Source organism: Plectrocnemia conspersa, unplaced genomic scaffold (assembly GCF_051122295.1).
Source record: "Plectrocnemia conspersa isolate PC_06_02 unplaced genomic scaffold, ASM5112229v1 ptg000009l, whole genome shotgun sequence".
Taxonomy (NCBI): Eukaryota; Metazoa; Arthropoda; class Insecta; order Trichoptera; family Polycentropodidae; genus Plectrocnemia; species Plectrocnemia conspersa.
Window position 1 is genome coordinate 11,598,507 of NW_028277173.1, and position 22,771 is coordinate 11,621,277.

General features: G+C 29.4%; 1 long non-coding RNA gene across 1 annotated transcript in view; it reads right to left on the minus strand.

The window, feature by feature from the left end:
* Positions 1–1,961: 1,961 nt before the first annotated feature.
* Positions 1,962–22,771, minus strand: part of LOC148231934 (uncharacterized) — a 326,124-nt gene continuing 305,314 nt past the window's right edge. The window contains exon 3 of the long non-coding RNA XR_015810605.1: positions 1,962–2,471. This is a non-coding gene — a long non-coding RNA (uncharacterized LOC148231934). The remainder of the gene's footprint in view (positions 2,472–22,771) is intronic.

The following is a 22,771-nucleotide window of genomic DNA, read 5'->3' on the forward strand; positions in this document are numbered from 1 at the left end:
AAAATATTTAATTATAATTAATAAAAATATAAATAGAGTTGGCATGGTGATTTTCGAGCCACCGGTAATGAATTCTTTTGTTGTCGACCAATGAAAAATAAGCATTCAAATATAAAACAAGATGGCCGACAGTAACGTGACAACAGTTTTAAATAATTATTATTTGCTACGCGACAGTAATTTTCATTAATTCGTTATGTGCGTTGTTCGATTTAAGTGAATAAAAAATAATCGGATTGCAAATTGACTAGGTATGTTATAAGTATGAAAATGAAATATATACATAATGTGTGTAAGGATTATAAGAAAACATTGATTAATCTAGATAAACGATCATAGAACAATCTTCGTAATGAAATCTTCAAATTTTGAATTCCCGTCGACAGACTCCGAGGCCGAAAAGTGAGTTTTTTCTTTTAAAATTACTTCCAATTTAATGCGATTAGATTTGACTCAATATAATTACTCGAATTGGAAATAGTCCAGGTACGTTTTAAACGTGAACATGTAATACATACTTAGTATGTATGAGGATTAAAGGTTAATGTCGATAAAACCAAATAAATGCTAATAAAACGTATTTTTTATCTATTGATATTTGAGAGACTATCTTTCACGATAATCGCTTGACGATGATTGTGATGCAGTCGGTTACTTAGCTAAAGAAGTTTGGTTCCATTTTTGTATAGTCATCTTATTGCTCGCTGTAATTGAACTTTTAAACTAATTTTATAATTGTCCTAAAAAGTCAGTCATGGGCTCTCGTTTTTTTTAACGTTTTTTGTGCCATATTTAGGGTAGTGAGTAAGTTGTTGTATACATCAAGGTATATACACAAAATAAATTAAAACCATTATCGCAGCATAAAAATTCACCTAGATCATTCCGTTTCGAGTGACGACCCGCAATATGTCAGCCATCGGACAACTCTTAAATGTGTAGTTTCTTGGATGTTATCTCATAGACGACATTTTACAATGTTATACATATGTAATTGCATACCTGGAATATTCGATAGCCAAAATATCTAAAAGTGGGTTATTTTTGATTCTGATGTGGCTAAATATGTATCTACATCATGACTTTTTTAGCAATTTTTCTTCTGTGCAATCATTTATCTTTTGGAACAGCCAAATTCGGGATATTCAGTCACATAAACCTGTATTATCTTTTTATAAAAAACATGTAGTATGTTTTCATTGCTTCTGAAAAATAATTAAAAACAATAAGACCTTTACCAAGAGCTAAACATTGAATACACTATTACTACTAATATAATCCATAAATTAAATTTAAACCACAACCGAAAAACAAAATTAACGAAAGTTACAGTAGAGGATAAAAAACGTAGATCGGCATCACTTCTTAACCCTTTGAACGCGGAAATTGACTAAAGTCGCCCAATTGATTTTTTATCTCTTTACGCAAAAATCAGTAAAAAAAATGCTTTTTAAGATAAAACTTTTTTGTGAATAAAAATAAAATATCATTTTAAATAAAAAAAATTAAAAAACAGAACATTTAAACACAGTATCAAGGTAAACTTTGCATTTTTCAAAAAAAAAAAAAAAAATTTTGATTAACGCGTTCAAAGGGTTAAACTGATCAGCTGTACGCCATAATTTAATTGTTTGCCATACGTAAATGTTATTAAATCATTAATTGCTTCTGAAAATTAACTGTAAAAAATACTATATAGTGGGTAAAATGCAACTCTTTGTTTACACTAATATGAGATTTTTCATTATTACTACCATTGCAAAATGTTTAACTATCTTTGGTATGTTTTTCTTTAATTGCCAAATCACTGCTGTTTGTCTTTGAATATTTGATCCTAAAGTTTATTATTATCCTTAAAGTTACACTAACAAGAGCGTGGCATGCGCTTGACAGATTGCAAGAGTTGTCATATGTAAGCAAATTTAATAGTTCAGGTTTTGAGCGCACTTGAGAACAAATGACGCAATTGATTTTATCGATTCAAATTGTAAAATACATATCAAAATATGTAGAAAAATCATCTGGTTTAAAAAAAATATTTTTATAACATAACAAAAATATATTTGCTTTATAAGGGATTTGAATAATGTAGATTTGTATTAGCTTCTCCATATAAAAAAAAGTAAAAATTCTGTAAAAAATATTTTTCTAGGGAATTTTTAAAATTTCACTTAAAAAAACATTTTTGCACCACTGCCGTTACTGGTACTTTGGTCTTACGAGTCCAACCCAATGGGTGGGCACCCAGCTTTTGATGGCCAGATGAGCGGGACCCACCCCCCGTAGTACTACATAATTATCAGATTTTCATTAGTATTTCTCTCAAGCGTACGACGAGACGTTCTCTCGTTGACTGACCTGCATTGCTTTGCATTGTGTGCATTGCATTTCATCCTTGTTACAACACCACCCCCCTGATCTTCGTGGAATGTTTATGCTGCCTTAGGCTCACAGCCTTGGCCCTCAGTTTCCTAAGTGAAAAATAAGTGATCTTATTATTTTAGAATTACGTCATAAGTTATACATCAACATACATGATAATGTAGATTGCGAATGTTCAAATATGATATAGTGATATAGTTATGTAATATATGACAATAAGTATCTTATTGCCGGTTTCTCGCTTCAATTAAGTCGAATTACAAACGGCAGTTTCAATTGCACAAACCATCAATCTAATGAACCAACTTTCGACTAATATTATCAAAGTTCGCTAAAACTTACTCGTTTCATAACGAAAAATGGAAATTCGGTTAAAGTTTGGTAAATCGATTTAATTGTGTCAGCCTTCGTTTTGCGGGTCCACCATCACGCGAAAGTTATAAAGTATAAAAAAATATTATAACAATCGCAAACACGCTTCGATTGAACAGCAAAAAAAATATGTCCAAAAAAACCACGTCGCAAATCATACTGTGGTTCGGCGGCGTAATTTATTTCTTTTTGCGATCTGAAAAAAACAATCTGCCTTTTTGTTTCATCTTCATCAAAATTCAAATTCGCCTTTAATCGTTGCGCTAAGGAAAACCATAATGGAAAATTTGCATTCAAATTAGGCAAATTTTTCGTACGACTAAATCTTCACCTTTGAAGACACAAAAATGATTTTTCTTTTTATCGCCGCTCCGTTTTTTTTATTTACCATCAAGAAACGCACACAATTAGTATGCATATTTTACTCGGTCGAAAAGTCTTTAAAAAACGTTTAACTCCCCTTTGGAAATCTTATAATGAGTTTTTTATCGAAACTCCACAGAATGAAACAATAATCGAGTTTTAAAGTAACAATAATTTTAAATCGTCCTCCCTGCGTTGCGACAGATTCACCCAATTCCGTTTGCCTTTTGATAAGATATTGCCTTTTTATTTCTAATAAGTAGGATATTCTATAATAGAATTACGTATTTAGTTATTTTATTTTTTATGATTTTTTAACATAAATTTTTATTATTAATTCATAAACTTTATAATCTGATAGATCAACAGAATATGTTATATACACATATTGTTTAGAACACATCTCAGATTAGTAATTCTGAGGTTGCGGGTTCGAGCCTCGGTAGCGGCACTCGAATTTGTATGTTCAAAAAATGCGTTATTATTATAAGTCGGACCCAGCTAAAATGACATTTGTTGATTGTAAAGTATATAACACATAATAATTATTAATTAATAAAAAATATGTCACAGATTCCCAGACTTTCAGTCTTTTGGTTTAATACTTACTTGTAGGTATTCATGATATCTGATTGACTGATATAGTCGCTACAGATTTACCCCATTGTAATGAATTGGACTTACGCCTGTCAGATTTTTTTAAAATTTATCTAAAATTATACTTTATACTGTTTATTTATTTTGTCGTTAAAATAAATAATGTATGAATTTATGTATATAAGTCAGTAATTTTAAATTTATTACCATTTTAATGGTCTGGGGTTTCCCAAATTTTTTCTGCGATTAAACATTTCATAAATCCTAAAATTTTAATACCTTGTTTATTTTATAGGGTAGATAATAATACATAATCAAAATTAAAATAGATAATAAAAAGCAATTATTTATTAAGTAATTATTTAAAACATTACACATTCGATAGAAAATAATAAAGTTTTTAATGCCTTTGATGATTTTAGGCTATTGAATTGAAAATATTCTTTAAATCAGGACCATTTTAGAAAGTTTAATTCTTATATCTAGTGTGGCATCGAGCCTGTTCCAGGACTTTGGCTTAATTGCAGCCTAATAAAAAATTCATGCTTCATATAAATATGCCGTAGTAAGCGGAAATAAAAAAAGAATTGTTTATTTTGACAAACTAGACCCCTCTTCTAATCAATTCTCCCAGAAATGATTTAAAAGCTGATGTTTGTATTATTGTTATAAATCAAAGGCATTAAAATGGAACGGAAAATGAATTACGAACCAAAAAGTCCTCATCATTAGATTTCGGAAAATATTGCAAAAGTGTCGTTTTTAAGTCATACAAGTATTTAAAAACATTTTTAAGAAACATCTTAATCTACTTTAAAATTAGATTTAGTCAAACATTCATGTGAAGCGAAAAATCAATCAAAATTATTCTGTTCAATTTGTATTAAAAATTTTAATACTCTTTCCTTGTAATGATATTTTAACTACATTTCATTTGTGAAAATATCTGCCACATATGCAAAATTTAGCAACAATGAAGGATTTGTAAAAAAGTCAATTAAATTTGGTCATGATTTATTGTGCTCCTTAAGTGCTTTTCTAAAAAACAAACTCAGTTCAGTATGAATTAAAAGTTAGTTATGTTCATTACCTGTTTCATAGTGCAACAATTTAAATATATTGGATTGACGTGGTCAAGAGATTACATAGATTAATATATTTAATACTTCATCCATAATAAGTTCTTGCTTATGCAAATTGAAGAGCTTGTTGATGGCTCTTGGATCTATTTACAGGATATGTGATACAATTTCCTTCATATTTCCTACCATTGCTCGAGTAAATATCAATGCACTTCTGCTAACTTATTTAATGTTTTATAAAGTTATCATTAGTGCAGTTAAATATACATATACATTTTTGTAGTTTTCAACCTAGATATGCGCACATGATTGAATCTTCTGCAATACTTTTATTAAATGTGTAACGAATATATACTTGTAGTACTGCCAGGCGATAATTCATTTCAGATTTAAACTTTTTTGTCACGTTGTCTCTTAAAAAAATGCATGCTCATTATTTTCTAATCACCATCGTTTCAAAGTGCATATGAAATTTAGCTGATACCAAAAATCTGTTTGCAACTATCTAATGACATAAAACAAACATTGCATCTGAATTACTTATTTAAATAACTGTACATAAGTGACACTTGTTCTTTTTTGTTTCATTTTAAAGAAACCACAGTTTGTATATCTTTTTTGTTTTCAATTGTGAATATATCAGTAAATTACAATGTCTTGAACCAAAAATTAGTTTTTGAATGAATTTTAAATTTTTTCAAAATGTAATTTTTACGCAAATTCCAAAGTTTATAAGCCTATTAACATGTAAGTAATTTAGATATAGTATCGATTAAACATTGAATTAATTTTAATGATAAAAACAGCAAACATTTATTTGTTAAATATGTAGGTAATATTTCCTCAGACTTTAGACAGCGGTATACTGAATATTTAACACGTATTTTAAGCATATGTTTTTAAATTTGAATCAGATTTCTAATAAAAAAATTATCAGCGAGGCTAAGCCATTTGATATTCTTGTCAACTGTTGACAGACTAATGACAGTCGGCTGTCACGTCGGTAGGGAGTGGGTTGCCAAAAAAAAAAACAATATACGCCATCTCTTTAATGCGCATCGGGTGTAAAAACATAATATCACAAAATAAATTGCAGTTTAATATATCTCTCGAACGATTGACGTTACTGAGAAAAAAGACTAAATTTTTATTATTATTGTTCTACTTAACTCTATATTTAGAGTTAAATGATAGAAAACCGTTTTGAAAATTATTTTTTACTAATTAGAATTAAAAAATAGCTTTTGGACCAACTGGTATATTTTTATTAAGAAGCTTAGATAAATAAAGGTCACGCCACTTTGTGGACGAGAGTCTTGTTTAAATATTTAAAGTTTATCGTCGCATAAAGTACGTTAATGATTTATTCCATTTAATTATAAATTTCTTGTGTCACGGTCTTTGGAATTTTACGATCAGTATTTTTGAGAGTGCAGTAATTTGGCACTAGGCCTCCGGTGTTAAAGTTGCCTTATTAAAACGTGCAACGCCAAAGACCCCGGGGTCGTAATCGACCCGCGGCTCCTAGAGATTCATATAAAACGCTAAACAAGCGGAGCATATAATAAAAAGAAGTCGTCAAACGAGTCTCTTTCTGGTGTTGAAACTGTCTAGTGCCTTTTAATAACGTCCTTCGGACGTCGGATGTCGACTACATAAGTTCATGTCTTCGTAGAGCAATTTGTTACTTTGGGACTTTAAACGAAGTGACGCGAGACCTCCCTCTGTGTATTCAACCGACATCGACAGTAACCAAGTTAGATGGGTTGTGTCCCATGCATCTATCAGTCGATGTCAAAGGTAATATTTTAACAAATTTACAACTTAATGATGTTATTTTGGAAAAAAATAAAAATAAAATACGACTACTAGAGTTGTATTTATATATGCAAATAAAATCCCCAATTTTTATTGCTTGAATATAATTTTAGTTCAACATGATATTGTATATAATAAAAACATTGTCACTGAAACAATTAAAACGTGTAATTTTCAGTGACAATGTTTTGATTGTGTATATTTTGAGTTAAAAAATAAATATTATTTACTTGTCATTTCGCAATAGATACAATCTAAAAAAATATCAACTTGGCCCTACCATAAAAAATTAAAATCTTGACATTATTTGTTTTAACCAAAAGCTCGCGTGCTAGTAACTCGTAGTTGAAAGAAGTATATTTCCACATAACATTCACAAAGGGACATGGACCACGACAGATGAAAATACTTGTAATCGAATAATTCATTACTTGATATCTTGAAAACACCGCCACAACCTTATTGGTGAAGAAGTTATATAAGAAACTAACACAAATTCTGGTCACATGCTTGTAATCGCAGAAGTACGAGTGCGAATATCAACCGCAAATATAAAGCTTCACCCTCGTAACCATAGATTCAACGTGAATCGCCTCAAACTTCCATATGTCCAAAAGGCGTACACTAGGGAACTTAACTCCTATGGCAGAAACTCAAAATAGTGGATTCATTGTCAAAATAAAATAAATCAAGCGACGGAAAAAGTAGTCGGAAAGATACCCCCCCGTTTGGAAAAGATTGGTTCGATGAAGAACGTGTTAAAATAACAAAAACTTGGCATTTAAAAAGACGCTACAAAGTCATTATACACGTAGTACCCAAGAGGACTATCGATATGAACCAAGAAAGAAAAGGGAATACACTAAGGAAAAAAGGAAATATTTTATATTCTTAAAATTTATGAATGGCAGCATTTGAAGTCTAATAATATAAACATAGCTTTCTATAAAAATAATAATGAAGCTCGCAGCAACTGCAATGCAATAATATCAATCTGAAACGTTCAAAGTTCATAAAGATTGCATAAAAATCCACGTGAAACAATATACAATACTAATTGTATTAAAACTCTTTATCTTTAACGCGGTCAAAATAAAAAAGACGACGCCGTCTAGATTAATAAAGCTTTTTATAGACAGATCCACTATTTAATTATAAATTTACAAAATTCAATAAAGTCAGACATTTTAACGGATTAGTTAATAGCATATCTTATTTTACCTTTAGAGATTAGTGTAGGTATATAGACGTAGTGTAATATTCGTAAAAATATTTAATAATTAATTGCTTTTATGCATAATCTAAAATTGATTATTGAATAAATTAACGAAAAAAAGATTATTATTTAGAGATAAAATAAATATTTTCGAAAGTGCTATTATTGTAAAATGTTTTATGAGAATATAAGCATAAATGAATTGTTGCAAGGGATATATTGCTATATTTATAAAAATCCATTTTCCAATGTTAAGTGTGCATCATACTCGCCGTCGTGTAGTATGTAGGTGAAGTGGAAATCTCAGTCGGCGCAGTCGAGTGTCCGTACTTAATGCTCACTGAAAGCTGGTAGACTTTGGTACTACCAGCTGAGAGGGTTCAATATGTTTCACTTTAAATCCTCAGTACTTTGTATACAAAATCTTTGTGTGCTTGGTGTGCATATGAGACAAAGAGATAGCGCTGCAGTTTATTTTTTACTATGCATCCATTTGGGTAGCTTTTTTATCTGCAAATAGCTAAGTCGCATTTGGGCTTTTATGATTTTAAATGCATACATGTCTTATTTTATTTAAATGATGAAAGCTTTCAATTTTAAAGTTTAAAATAAGACTGAAAATATTTATTATTAAAAATATTTAATAAGTGTTGTTTGCTGTTTAATACCATTTTGGGTTTGAGGTATTTTAACTAATCAAATATGCATTTATTAATTGTTTTATATTCCATTCTTTAAAACGTTGATTGTTCTTTGACAAACAAGATATAATACAGTGAATACTAAAATAATAAATCTTCAATTTGTACTTGAAAAACTTTCATACATTTTTCATTGTAACGAAGACTGATCTCAGTATAACGCAATAATTTGATCCGAATTTAAGAATCACGTAACAAATTGACACAATATTTCTGCGAATTTAGTTCGTTCTTGACTTGGCGTGTGTTCATAAGCAATATCAAGGTGTTTCGCGGACCTTTTTTATAAAACTTATTTTAAGCAAATTTTATTGTGTTCATTACAGTATCCTTAAAAATGGACAAAAAACGATCTGTCGAATAATATGGTAATTAAAATAAAATAAAAATATAGCATCTTCCTTGAATTCAATATAAAGAATTTTCAGTATAACAATTTTTTTCTTCGGTACCGCGAGCTTCGCTATATTGAGATTTCCCTGTACTATATGGAACCCCGACAGAGCCGCGCAGGACAATCCCGCGCCGACATAGCCGCGCAAAGTCAAAACAAAACTCATTTTATAACATGGTTTTTGTATATTAATAATTACAAATATATATATATATATATATATATATATATATATATATATATATAGAAAAAGAGAGGTGTCTCGCTACCGCTCGCGCCGACTTTCACTGTAGAACCAAACAACCTAACTTTTTTTTAATGATATTGTATTGATTTATTTTCATTTCGGTATATTTTGTAACTGTCCAGTATCTTCCAATCTATGACTAACTGTTCAAAAAGCAAATCAGTAGAGATAGAGCTGTCCACAAAACAAAATAATTAGAATTAAAAAAATCGTTTTCTTTCATTTTATTCAATTTTATAATTTTGATTTGCGCGTCAATGTTGGCGCGGCTTTATCGTTGCGGCAATGTCGGGGTTGTATTGCGCGGGATTGTCTTGCGCGGCAATGTCGGCGCGGGATTGTCCGGCGCGGCTTTGTCGGGTCCCCGTACTATATATTTTCATTGGATTCTAGGATATTTTATTTTTACAATGTTGGTTGAATTCAAAAGGCAAAGATATACACGTGTTAGAAATAATTCTTGAGAAGGTTTTATTTCTGGGCAAATTATATAAATTTACTTTGTGTATAAAAATGTTTTTTAATTAGAACAATAATAATTACGCTAAATATAAATACTTATGAATATGGTATTTAAAGATAACCATTCTATTTAATTTTAATTATTTTGCGCCTTAATTTGCTGCAATTTGTTTTATTTTTCTTTGTTTTATACTTTTCTCAGCTTCTAAGTTTAACTAATCAAATGTCAGGACCTTTCGAATGTACAATCAAAACCTTTTAATAAGGATCTCGTTCAAAACAACCAAACACACTGTATTCATAACTCCTTTTCTTTTCTGGAAAATGTACAATGGAACTAAGTTTGCTAATGAAACGTGATTGTATTTTAAAACACTCGTATATCAAATAACGTAAACTCAAGTTGATTCGTTCTAAGACCCAAAAATATTATTATAAAAATGCTTAATATTAAATACACATCATTAAAAATTCATATCAAAATCACTGATGATAGCTCAATGAAATGTTAATTTAAATTTGCAGGCTTCGAAAGACCAAATTCAGGCTTATCATTGAAAAATAAATTGATCAATACTTTTGACAGATTTCAGAATAAATTCTTCAGGTTTATGATCGGTGCTCTTTGATCTATGCCTGACAATTATAAATTTAGCGACTGCAGCTGTCTTAGTGTAAAATAAATATTTAAAAATATAAATAAATAATATTTTAAAATATTAAAAACTCACCTTAACATTCTGGCAAATAATCTGCTATAATATAATTTTATAACTAAACGTAGACTTCAGCGTGCAAATATGTTAGAAATTAGAAATATATTTAATTAAATTATTAAAAGTACTATTAACTAGTTTTAAATTTAAATTTTATTTATTATACTATAGTTAAATTTTAATTCTATGTTACTTAATCAAAATATATTAAATTTGCTTGATTTGGAGAGACAATCGATGTGTTTTGTTAAAAAATATATTTTAGAGTCTGTCAAGTCGTTATTAGGTTTTATTTTATTAAATGTTTTATTGCGAAGAGGAGAGTCTAAATATAAAACACAATAATTATTTTAATGGAAAAGTTTAGTGAAAGTTTTAATTTTAATTCGTTTAATTGTATAAAAGTAAGTTGCAATTTAAACTTCCTAAGAAATATATGATAGGGTAAACATGAAAAATCCTACGAACTTTTAAACTAAAGCCCAATAATAAATTGGCTTACATTGTAATATTTATTATATCTATAATCTCAAGTGATATCTCTTGTGAATTTGATTAAATACAGTGACTCAAAATAAGATATAAAAACCCTCTGTATTTTGTAAATAGAAACATTGTTTTAATTATGTTTCGCCCAGACACTTTTTGCTTGACACACTGTATTTGTGTATAAAAAAGTCAAACTTGTCACAAAGTCTCAGAGTCCGAGATGATAAGTGTTGTTGTACGTCATCAGCGTTATATGGAAGAAGTCAGAATAAATTGTTTGGATAGCAGAGGGATAATAGAGCAGCGTCCCCAAAGGGAGCTTTGTGTATTGCCCCGACGCCCTACAGTCACAAGGAAAAATCTCTCTGACGCAAAATTTATATGCAAAATCCATAAGGGAAGCGCCCTTGCAAATAAAGCGCCACTATTATTTTCGGAAAAGTGCTCATCGAAAAAAGAAATTGCTCGTTGCCGGAGATTTTTCTTCGCTTTTCGCGCATATTTTATGCTTTCGATTTCTTTTTATTTCTCAATGAAGCGAACGAATTTCAAGCATATATATGTATATATTACAAAATAACAATAATTTACTATAGTGTAAATCAAAATGTACGTTTCTAATGTTAATTAACTTTACTAAAAATTTGCATATGAGATTTCGCTGAATAAATTTACCATGTCGATGAATATCGAGTTAATTGTAGCGGCTTAACCCTTTGAAAGGTCTATTATTTCTGTGTCAAAACCAACCTTCGACTACCTGAAAGTAGTAATTAGTGATCGGTTTGCGTCGATGTTAAAACGTAATTAATCATTGCTTGCAAAAATATATGCTGTAGTTAAAATGGCAAATTGTTAATTAAATATCATTTTATTTTCAAGTACTATATAATACGTACAAGATAATTAATTATTATGAAAACGAATGGGAGCAAATATAGCTAATTAATTAAGTGGAATCGTAAATTAAGAGTACGTGTTTTGCTTCCGTGCCAAAGCTTTAGGAGTGTATGATTAAAAGTTTGTTATTTTTTTATTACACTTTACAACAAGGTAATAAACTAGCTTTACAAGTAAAATTATACGATAATTACAGCTACATGTATAAATAGATTTTTCATAAGGTTTCTTTTTCTGATAAATATAGATTTTTTATATGTATATTTATTTTAAGCTCTTGTGTTATATATTATATAAGAGTGGGAAAAAGTGTTTAAACACACTTATTATTTTTATCACATAGTTAAGCAACAAATTGTGACAATATCAAGTCTTAAAATAATCACACAATTAATGAAGTAATTGAGATGACTTAAAATGTTTCATTTTTGTCAATTTTGTGTAGGTAGTAAATTGTGGTGGGTACACAAAGATCATTAAAAAGTATCAAGATCAGATACATTCGAGTCATGGGTGCTTATATTTGTTTTTTAAGATAAAGTTTGATGTTATTTAATTTTTGTGCAATTATTAAAATCATTTTGGCCATAATAATGGGGCACCCCAATAAATTTGTTATATCTTTAAAAATCGTAAAAACATAAATCAAAAATCGATAGAGGTTATTTTAAGTGTTAATTTTAAGCTTATTTTTAATATTACGTAGGCCCAGCATTAGCTTTAATTACAGCTGTAACAAATTTCGGCATAATGTCAATTAATGACATAAAATTTTCTTTATTCCATCTGAAATTTTTCTCGCAGCGCAATTTTGGATTTGCAATTCGCGAAGTATGGGACGTAGCGTTGTCTTGCTGAAATTGGATGGTAGCTTGGTCTGTGCTCGGAAATATTTTCCTGTAGTGAATTCCAACATTGAAATATAAATGTTACTATTCATACTACCCTGGCAAGAGCACAGGTTTCCTACTCCTGCTGCTGCCATGCAACCCCAGATCATAAAGCTTCCGCCACAATATTTAACTTTGGGTACTACGCAATCAGCTATTTTGACGCATGTGTACTACACCAGAGGTCCCTAAAACTTTAAAAAAGTATGATAATCTTATAAAATTATTGCTTTGAAAATTTAAAAATAAGTTTTTATTAGGTCTAAAATTACATTAAAGTTGGATTCATCGGAGCAAATGATATTCGCCCAATCTACAAATGTCCAATCTCGGTGTTTTTGGGCTCACTTTAACCTTCGAGCTTAATTTATTACTGAAAGCCACAGTTTGTGTCAGGCGCTACACTATTTGAGTCCTTCATTGTTGAGCCCTATTTTCACCATCTGCGAAAAAATTGATGGCTATTCGATTGCAAAGATTTCAGCAGCCAGCTTTAAAGAGGTTTTTCGACGATTTTTAAGGGACTCTCGAACTTCCTGGGCTTTGTTATCTTTCGTTTTTTTCAATTTTTGGCTTTGATTTGTAAGAACCACATCGTTGAACCGTTTCAAATTATTTTAGACAGTGTGTCGTGAACAATTTGCAATAAAATTATATTAGCTCTTTTAGTTTCACTTAAATCGCATTTTTCTAGCATTTTTTAAGTGTTAGAAGGGGTGCCTTATAATTATGGACAAGGATGTACAGTTTATATACGTGTAAGTTTTCTGTGGGTGCATCTAATGTCTTCAAGTGTCTTCTGGGACCAGGAGACGCGAAGAGAGAAGCGGCGGCTTCTACAATCTTTGTTGATTGACAAGTGTCTGTGGTGATGATCTTTGGCTTATTTATACATATGGTCTACATAAAAAAATATATATTACAAATGGCCGTTTGGATGGTAATCCAGAATTCATGTGCTAACCTTTCTCAAGGTGTTTGATCTTCCTGGTTCATGACAGGTATTTTGACTAAATCTGCAAAAAGTTTTTACACGGTAGTATCCTATTTTTTTTTATCTTAAGCGTTTGAAATTCGTTTTATATGTTAAATCACTACTGACTGGACTTTAACATGATTTAATAGCTTAAAATTTGGAGTCTCACGCCTGTAACTTTTGCTAAAATCTTTTTGACTGTTTTAGAACGGTCGATTAAATCCCTTCGCGGATGGGGGGGGGGGGGAGGGAAGGGGATGTCATTATTTAATGTTCACTTTATAACCACAATTTTTTTTATTACAAATACTGTATTTTATATAAGCTGAAGTTTTTTATTATATAATAATTTTTAATTTCCAATATATATGACTAATTAATCATCACGATATTTATCCGTGATATTAGGAAACTTTATGAATTATAATTATATATTAATTACTAATCTCGCAGATACGATTTAAATTAAAAAAAAGTTAAGACCCATATTAGGTTTTAACCCAGGTTTTCCGGTCAATAGTCAGAGATTCATACTACTTGTCTATCATGCTGGTTATTTTTGTTGATGTGTTTGAATTATTTTGAAGTTTTTTACTGAAATAAATTAAAATAAAATCAGATTTTTTTTACATATAAGGAAGTACATAGATAGTATATCTATTTAGACTGAATCAAGACTGGTTGTTAATATTTCGCCATTTTGGACAGTTGATGTAGAAAGAAAGTGTAAAATATGGAAAGTTTTGTGGTCACTTGAAACGCCAAATATAAAATAATAATATTAAATTTAAGATATACGATCCTTGTCAATATCAAGTGGGAGAAAGAAATTCACATAAAACGTTAATAAGTGAAAGGCATCAAATTAAAATTTATATCGTTTTAGGCGAAACAGCCGCCCGCATGTCTTGATGCGGAGTGAGCATCAGAATGTACTGCCAGTTAGTATTTTTATAAATTGAACTTTTCATGGTTAGATTAAATCATTTAACGTTTAACATTCGCTCCGCAAAACCATTTCTGAATTAAATTGTAAGTAAAAGAGGATTGCGCTAGGTCACCGCCCATAAATTGTTCACTGGTTTGTTTAAGCGAATACAACGAAAAAATAAGTAAAACTACAATTCTCAAAACGATGGCGGCTCTCTCATGCAGCAAAGCGCACGCCTTTTAACGCTTTTTGTCCGCCCTAAACCATTTATGTATAGCGAGTTGTCGCATTGTATCGTGGGACAAATGAGACAGAGTCACGTCAACGAGCGGCCAGCGCTTGTTATCCGATGAAATGTTACGTTTATATATTTTTATACATTTTTTTGTATAGTTCATGCAGCGCATGTGACGTGTATATCAAAAAATAATATAAAAGTACACATAGCTTTAATGCATTTTTTACGCGCACGATTTCCCTTTGGAACTCTCGGAAAAAATACGTGAAAAAAATGAGGAAAAGCGGTGCGTGGACTCGTACATATATATTCTGTAATACCTTTTCTCGAATGTGTTTTAATATGAAATATCGCCAGAGGTGTGTATGTGGGATTGCTTTGTGTTTCTTGAAAATCAATGGGTATGAAATTGAAATACTAAAAATGGATATATCAAGCACTTTTTTTAGCCGCCTCTGTAAATTATATAACAAAAATATATTGGGGTGTATTCTGATTCACTGTATTTTTTCTTTGAAATTAATTGAAAAAAATATATGAAACAGCGTTCATGGAATAAGTAAAAATATTAAAATAGCTGAAAAAATATACTGTGTGAACAGATTTTGTAATTATTTAACACAAAATGTGAAAATAATGTTTGTGTCTTTATTTTAACTTTTTGTATTTCCTAAAAAAACACTGACGAATAATTTTAGTTGAAAAAAACCCATTTGTTTTCTATGTAATAAAACTTAATGTTAAAAGACATTGTGTATAATTAGCTTCAAATTTTAATAAATTGCAAAAAATGTGTTGTGTAAAAAATTAAGATTTAGAAAAATTTTACGTTTCAACAACTATTCGAAAAATACTTCTTATTTAATATATTAGCAGGTTATTTGGTGGATAATTTAATTTATAAACAAAGAAAATTCGTTTACTGGATATACATTTATTATGACCTGTCTTAAAAGCTTAGATAAAATAATTTGTTCTAAAAACATACAGATACTTATAAGTTAAGCAAAGCTCTGATGTTACAGATACGACCGAACTATTTCTAAGGAATAGACAACTAATTTACTGACTTTCCTAGATTTACTAAAGGTCGAATTTTCCATTATTGCATAAAAAAAAAATAAAGTTGTTTTTTGGAATATGCCCTGTTTTTGCCGTCTCTTTTGAAGGTTACGTAAATTTTTTTTAAGTATAAAAAAATAAAATAAAAACAAAATTCATTCGAACATCTTTAAAATACTCTTTGCATCAAAACCGTTTTAGAGTCGATTGAAGCACATCTAATTTTGACCATTAGAAGAGCGCAAAAACAATTATTTCTTCTCAAAAGAAAAAAAATCACGTCAAAAGCAATAAAATCGTGCCGTCCCCGTCACAGTGGGAACGCTCGTTGCTGAGCGGTACCGTTTTACGTGAATTTCTTTTCTTACTTTTTATTGACAAGAATCGTGTTTTTGAAATTTTATAATACAGTGCAATCTATATTTCTCATTCCAAATGAACACAAATCTTTCCATGTTTTATTTTTATTTCCACAGTTGATTGTGTGATAAAACATTGGTACGTCATTGTGTCATGAAACATTGAAATGGCTCTGTTTTTGTATAAAAATCTATAAACTTTGTTGGAAATAAAGAAAATACCGATTTGTATATGCCGTTTAAATGTAGATAAAAAATTGCAATAAATTAAATCGCTTTCATTTTCTTTGAAAATTTTCTTTCAAAATTACCAAATTTTTTTTAACTGCTTAAGCCTTAAGGATAATATGTATATTTGTTTATTAAGTTTCATGCAATTATATTTTTTTTCATATAAATTAGTTTGAATAGCATACCCTGAATTATTATAAAATTAAGCAAGATATGTGGAAAACTCATTTCCTTATTAGAAAATCCTCACCCATCCAATTAATTTTCTGTTCCCACAGCTCTAATTAAAATAGAGGTTCTTGCTTTGCGAGTACTGAGTATACGTCATCCTTTACACGTAAGCTACATCATTTTTTCAGTATTATTATTACCAACGCAGATTGTGGTTTTTCCACGAACGGAAAATCCGGAAATGAAACCGCGAACACGTACCTACCGGAAACTAACAAACTCCAAGCTTTTGTTGCCAGCCACTTCCTATGGTTACATACTAAGAATGAAATAAGTGAGAAATAATAAGATCTTACTCATACTTATATGTAACATATACATAGGTATATAGTATATGAGCACGTATTGTAAATATGCTGTTCAACGATAGGAAACGATTTTATGTATTATTAAATTCTATAAATAAGTACAGTATTATAAAATAAAATAAAAATGGCTTTAATACATTTTTATACGCTGTAAAAGTTAAAAATAGTCTAATAAATATGAATTGAAATAATGAACATGCTTTAGAAACATTGTGAGAAAATATATATAATAGATTAGTGATTAGATTATATCGCTATCTTTGGGAATTAAATATATATGTTTCATTTTTGCTTATCTATTTTTTACTCAATAAATTATAACTTTAGCATCAAAATAAGTGCAATCGAACTTGGCGATTGCAAATTATTATGATACACTTTATTTTGAAGCACTTTATTTTAAATAGAATTTAGAAATCCAGTTCATATTATAAGTATAATTGCAGTTAAATAGCACAACCGAGCAACATTGCCAGTTAACATATGTTTAGCTATATTTTTTGTACAGTCATAAATTTTAGGAATTTAATTAATATACTGACTTTAGTTCAATAAGTAGTGTTTAAAACGTATTTTATTTAAAGCATATATGTTCTTAGGTATAGAAAATACATTTTTTATTTAAAACGTACTTCGAATCTAAAAAAAGCTTTTATTGTAGCTGGTTTCTAAAAATGATTAAATGGTTTTGTACTTGTTAATTATTTTGTACGTATTTATATTAAAATACATTTACTAAATATATTTAATAAAAATGTTACACTTAACAATTTCATGCTCTTCATATAAAATGTATTGGGTAAATATTTTAAAATAAGCTTCTCCTTTAGTTAACGTGTTTTTAATTATAACAATATCGACCGTCTGCTTTCTATTGTAATTATGATCGTAATAACTTTTTAATACATTTTATATCCACATGCATAAACATCGTTAAACCCAAGTTAATAAGTGTACATTTCGTGATTATCAACACGCCGTTATGGGCTCGATTTCTGATGGGGTTTCCAATTTTAATTGAGCAACAAATTAATGGCGGGTTTGCGGGTTACCATTACGGTGCGAATGTGACGCTCCGCCCGTTAACGATTTACTACCAAATACTGACCTTACAAAGCTCGTTTGAGCAAACACAAATATCTTACTGATAATAAAGATATTTCTGTATAGAAAAATCCTATTGCTTACATTCAATAAGTTCTTACAATAAAATTTGGTTTGATATATTTTTTCATAAGCCAAAGCTTACCATATAAATTGAGTTAAACATTATTATTGTGTTTGTATTGATCGTATATTATAGTGATTCAATAATAATCGATATTAGGTTAACTGGATAAAAAAATAATGTAAGAAGGTTTTTACATAAAATTGTATATATGTATATATCAACAGTTATTATAATTATTATTTTATTTATGCTCAGTAGCACTTTAATTTAATAATATTTAATAATATATTTTTCTGGTATATCGGGTGTTCCTCAATGGTCAAACCTTAGCACTCTGCTATCATAAATATGGCAGTTAACAATTTAAGTTCTTAAAATGAGTTGTGGAGTTCTTCTTTTTACATGGTGATTTAGATTCTCTATGGAGATGGGCTTTCGTCAACCTGTGTCATTCTGTGTTTAGTTTATTCCTAAGATCTTGGTAAGACCATTTTAACTAGAGAAGCTTTCACTAAAGATCTGGTAATCACTTTTGAGAGCAAGTGAAGGTTCTCTCTATGCATAAACGACGTCTGTGCTCGGCTTTTTTACTTTGCAGATACGTCAGTTATTTGTGTCCTATGACACTTTATTTTGCAGCTTTTTTGAATTAGGATCTATAATTTAAAAACTTCCAATAAAAAAATACTTCATCTCAATCTAAAAAGCATAGAAAATGTTCTTAAGATACCTTTATAAAATAATATTTTCTTATTATCGGTTCTTGTATTCCAGCGCTTTTCTTTTAGAAGTGTTGAGATATTAGTGCTGAGAAATTATTAAAAATCACGATTGCGTCCTCTTTCGATGTTCATTAGGGCTGTCCGCACTAGCCGATTCATTTATGGCTGTCACCATCCAGCTCCCTTATACATTATGTTATGATTTTTTCTTTTTCTTGTTATGTTTTTAATTTTTTTTTGCGTGTATTGTAAGTATACAAAATGCTAAGACTAGTTATGTGTGAAATTAAATAATTTAATAGTATTCCTAGATTTTTACAAATTATATGTATCGTGTTTTTTAAGTAGAATAAAGAAAAATGTTCCTGTTATAATAATAACGTATTTTAAAGTTGTATATATTATTTTAAATATTTGTTTCGATTTTTTTGTTGTATTTTACAATTACAAATATTTAAGGAATACATTTATTTAAATATTTTATGAAAAAGTTATAGGGTTTCATAAAAATGGGATGTGTTAAGTGTAGCTAATAGTGGATATAAATATTGTTAAAATAAATAATGTATATATTTTAGTATTTATCTTGGCTATGGATTTGAGTTTAAACATATTTTTGGGTATTAATAATATTATTCCAGATTTTAAACTTTATCTTTGAATATTAAAATTGATTAATTGTAACTACAAAATAAGTTGTGAAAGGGAGCTATGGTTTATGATTTTTAATTTCAGCATCCAAGGGCTAAGTAAATACCCTAATATTGTCATAAAAAATATTTCAAAAAGATATACATTAAAATTAACGTGAGAAGAATAGCTCTTTGTAAAATTTCTAGCTCAGTTTCCATTTTCCTTACTAATTATTTATGATATGAAAATTAAATAAATACCTTATTATAGTATATATGAATTATATTTATTGCCAATGAATTATACTTAGCCCATTAGAGCAACAAATACATTGGTACGTTGGACGGATTTTTGTGGGATTTTAACAAAATATATTAACCCTTTGGGGGAAATTATTGTAATCCTAATAGTTTCGCGAGAGTAAATCCCGTTATTTTTATTACACAAAACCCACATTTACATTCGCGTAAAAGCCTTGATCATTATTATTTTCTTAAGAACATATAAAATTTTTATTAAATGCTTATCTGTCGTTTCTTATATAAATAATATTACCCTAGCAACGCGCCAATTTCATTGAACTAAAATTAAATTTTACATCCAAACAATATATTTCCAGCGCTAATGGAAGACAAAGGGTCCTTCTTTAATTAATTTCCAACGATCCTGCCGTCGAATAAGTTATTTTGTGTAATAAAAATTTTCGCTTCGCACTTGAAATAAGCGCGCTTAATCAAGTACGATTGCTATCGCTTTGCATTAAACGGATAAGCCGGTTGCAATAGCGCCGCAAAAAAATCGTCGGTGTAAGGGGGCCAGGGATCGTAAATCTCTCTCTCTAAACCTCCTTGTTTCTTATTCAGAAAGGGAGGATCCTTTGGCTAAATTGTCGAGCGACACGAGAGCGCTGTGCTAAGTACGCAATCTGGCCAAATGATCGGCTTGGTACCGAGGCACAGATTGCACTGTGTAAATATAATGGGTATAAGTATAATAGAGACCTTACTAATATTAGTTAAAAGTATATAATAGTGTGTACATATGTATTAATGAAACAATCACATATAAATATATGTACACAAGATCTAAAACTAATACTATGATTGTGTATATTTTTGGACGTATATAAAGCACAAGTAATTTACAATATCTAGAAACGCGAATGTAGTAATACATCTGAGAATATTTAATATGATAAATACCTTTGTGTTTATATATTGAATATGAAAAGCATACACTATGTATGTAATTAGAATAATTTCGGGGTTTAAGGCCGAAGGGGTTTGACTTTGTAGCCAAATAGACGCTGGAAAAGCTAGTAACAGTTTATTTTATAAACATATAGTAATTACGACATACATGTATAGAAAAACGTAGTAGCCATTATCAGGCGGTGGAGCTGAAATGGCAGGTTTTGTAAGTGGGAGAATCTCTGCTGGCGTATCGAGTTGTATTATTGTCGGATTTAATTTTGATTTATCATTAACTTAAATCTTGTTTTTTCAATAATAAAATTTTATTTTTTATTTTTATCTTGTTTGAAATTTGAAAAATGTAAATTAGTATACCGGAGTCCAAAATTCCTTCGTAGCTCAACGCTCTATAATCAATCGATGTAGATCGATTCGTTCTGGTACTTTCACTCTTTGCTATCCTTAATCATCATCTTATTGAGTTTGTTCTTTGTAACGATCATCCAGTTCTCTGTTCGTCAATAATATAAATATATTTACAATCATTTTCCACATACTATGTATTGAATATATTTTATTATTTATGAACATTTTTCGATAAAATCGTACAGTAAAAATAATAATTCTTGGTATAAATGATCTATTAGTTGATCCGTGAAAATTTTTGAAATATCAACACAATTGTTTGGTTACATGATCTCTCTTCCATTGTTGAGAATATACGCATAGCTCGACTTAACAGATTGATTTATTTTTTCGTTTATTAGAAATAGTTGTTAAAATGAGCTGTAAATTATAACAAATTGTGCTTGTGATTGAAACCTTCAAAATCATATTATGAAGACTTGATATTTAAATTTTGTATTTATTTTAAATATTGTTTATGCATTGATAAACTTTTGTTATTTTTTTGTAAAAGTCATTTAATGTTTTACCATATACAGTGTAAATATTTTATTCTTGACTTACATTTTTTTAATCAGCTTAATAAGTAAAAGTTTTTCAAATAATTTTATGGTTTCTGGTTTACATCCATAATTTTTTTTTATAATAATATTAAAACAAAATTTTAAACCGTAATCTATTGATTTTCTCAATGCAGATTTAAATCAAGTTCCGCTTTACCGGTGCGCAAAATATTTTTCCGCCAGCCGACATACTAAATAAATATATACAATGTAAAACAATATTTTATTTGGATCATTCAGCAATAAATTCAGCAATAAACAAATAACTGTTTACTTCACTTTAATCTAATTTTTTTAGAAGTTTTGGAAACGTTTATGCTTCTTAATTACAAGCATAAATGTTTCCAAAACCTGTTTTTAGATAACATTAAGATTTGTCTCTTTTTTATTGTACATTTATTAATTTATGTTTTTGATTTTGTATTTTTTAAATTAATTCTAGATAATAATTTGTTATTTTATCATATAAAACCTTAACATGTTTTGATATATAAGCGGCGCCGAGTGACGCATCACGTTTCGGCTGCTCGGCAAAGATTGAAAATTTCGACGATTTTTAAGGATTTTCTTTTTATTCACACACTAGAGTGCGACATAGTGGAAATGGATATAAATCGAAAAAGAGGTTTTTTGTCTGTAACGATAAATAGAACGACTCGTTCGTGACGTGCTTTGTAATAAATAGCTTTTGACTTAGCGAGAGAATATGTTGAAAAACATTTTGAGCAAAAAACCCAAGCGGATTTAAAACAGAAATTCACATATATCATAATATTTTTCAAATGAATAATATTAACTATTTAATGCTTGCTATATGATATTTTAATAGCTTTAAAAAAACGCAACAAATTTTCCCAATTTATATTGAAATAATTCGAAAGCTTATTAATACAGCAAATATTAATTTACACATTCGTCAATGTATCGCAATAATTAAAACCCGAAAAAGCTTATTGCGTGTAGATTTAGATGGTTCTCCGATAACGTATAGCACCTTATCCATTTAATATGAGATCAAGTGTGTTTTATGGGGGCGGAAGTCGAGTGGAACATCCACCCTCGAGTAATTCATTTCCAAAAAGGGTTCGGACCTTACTCTCCACTCCTAGTACATACGTC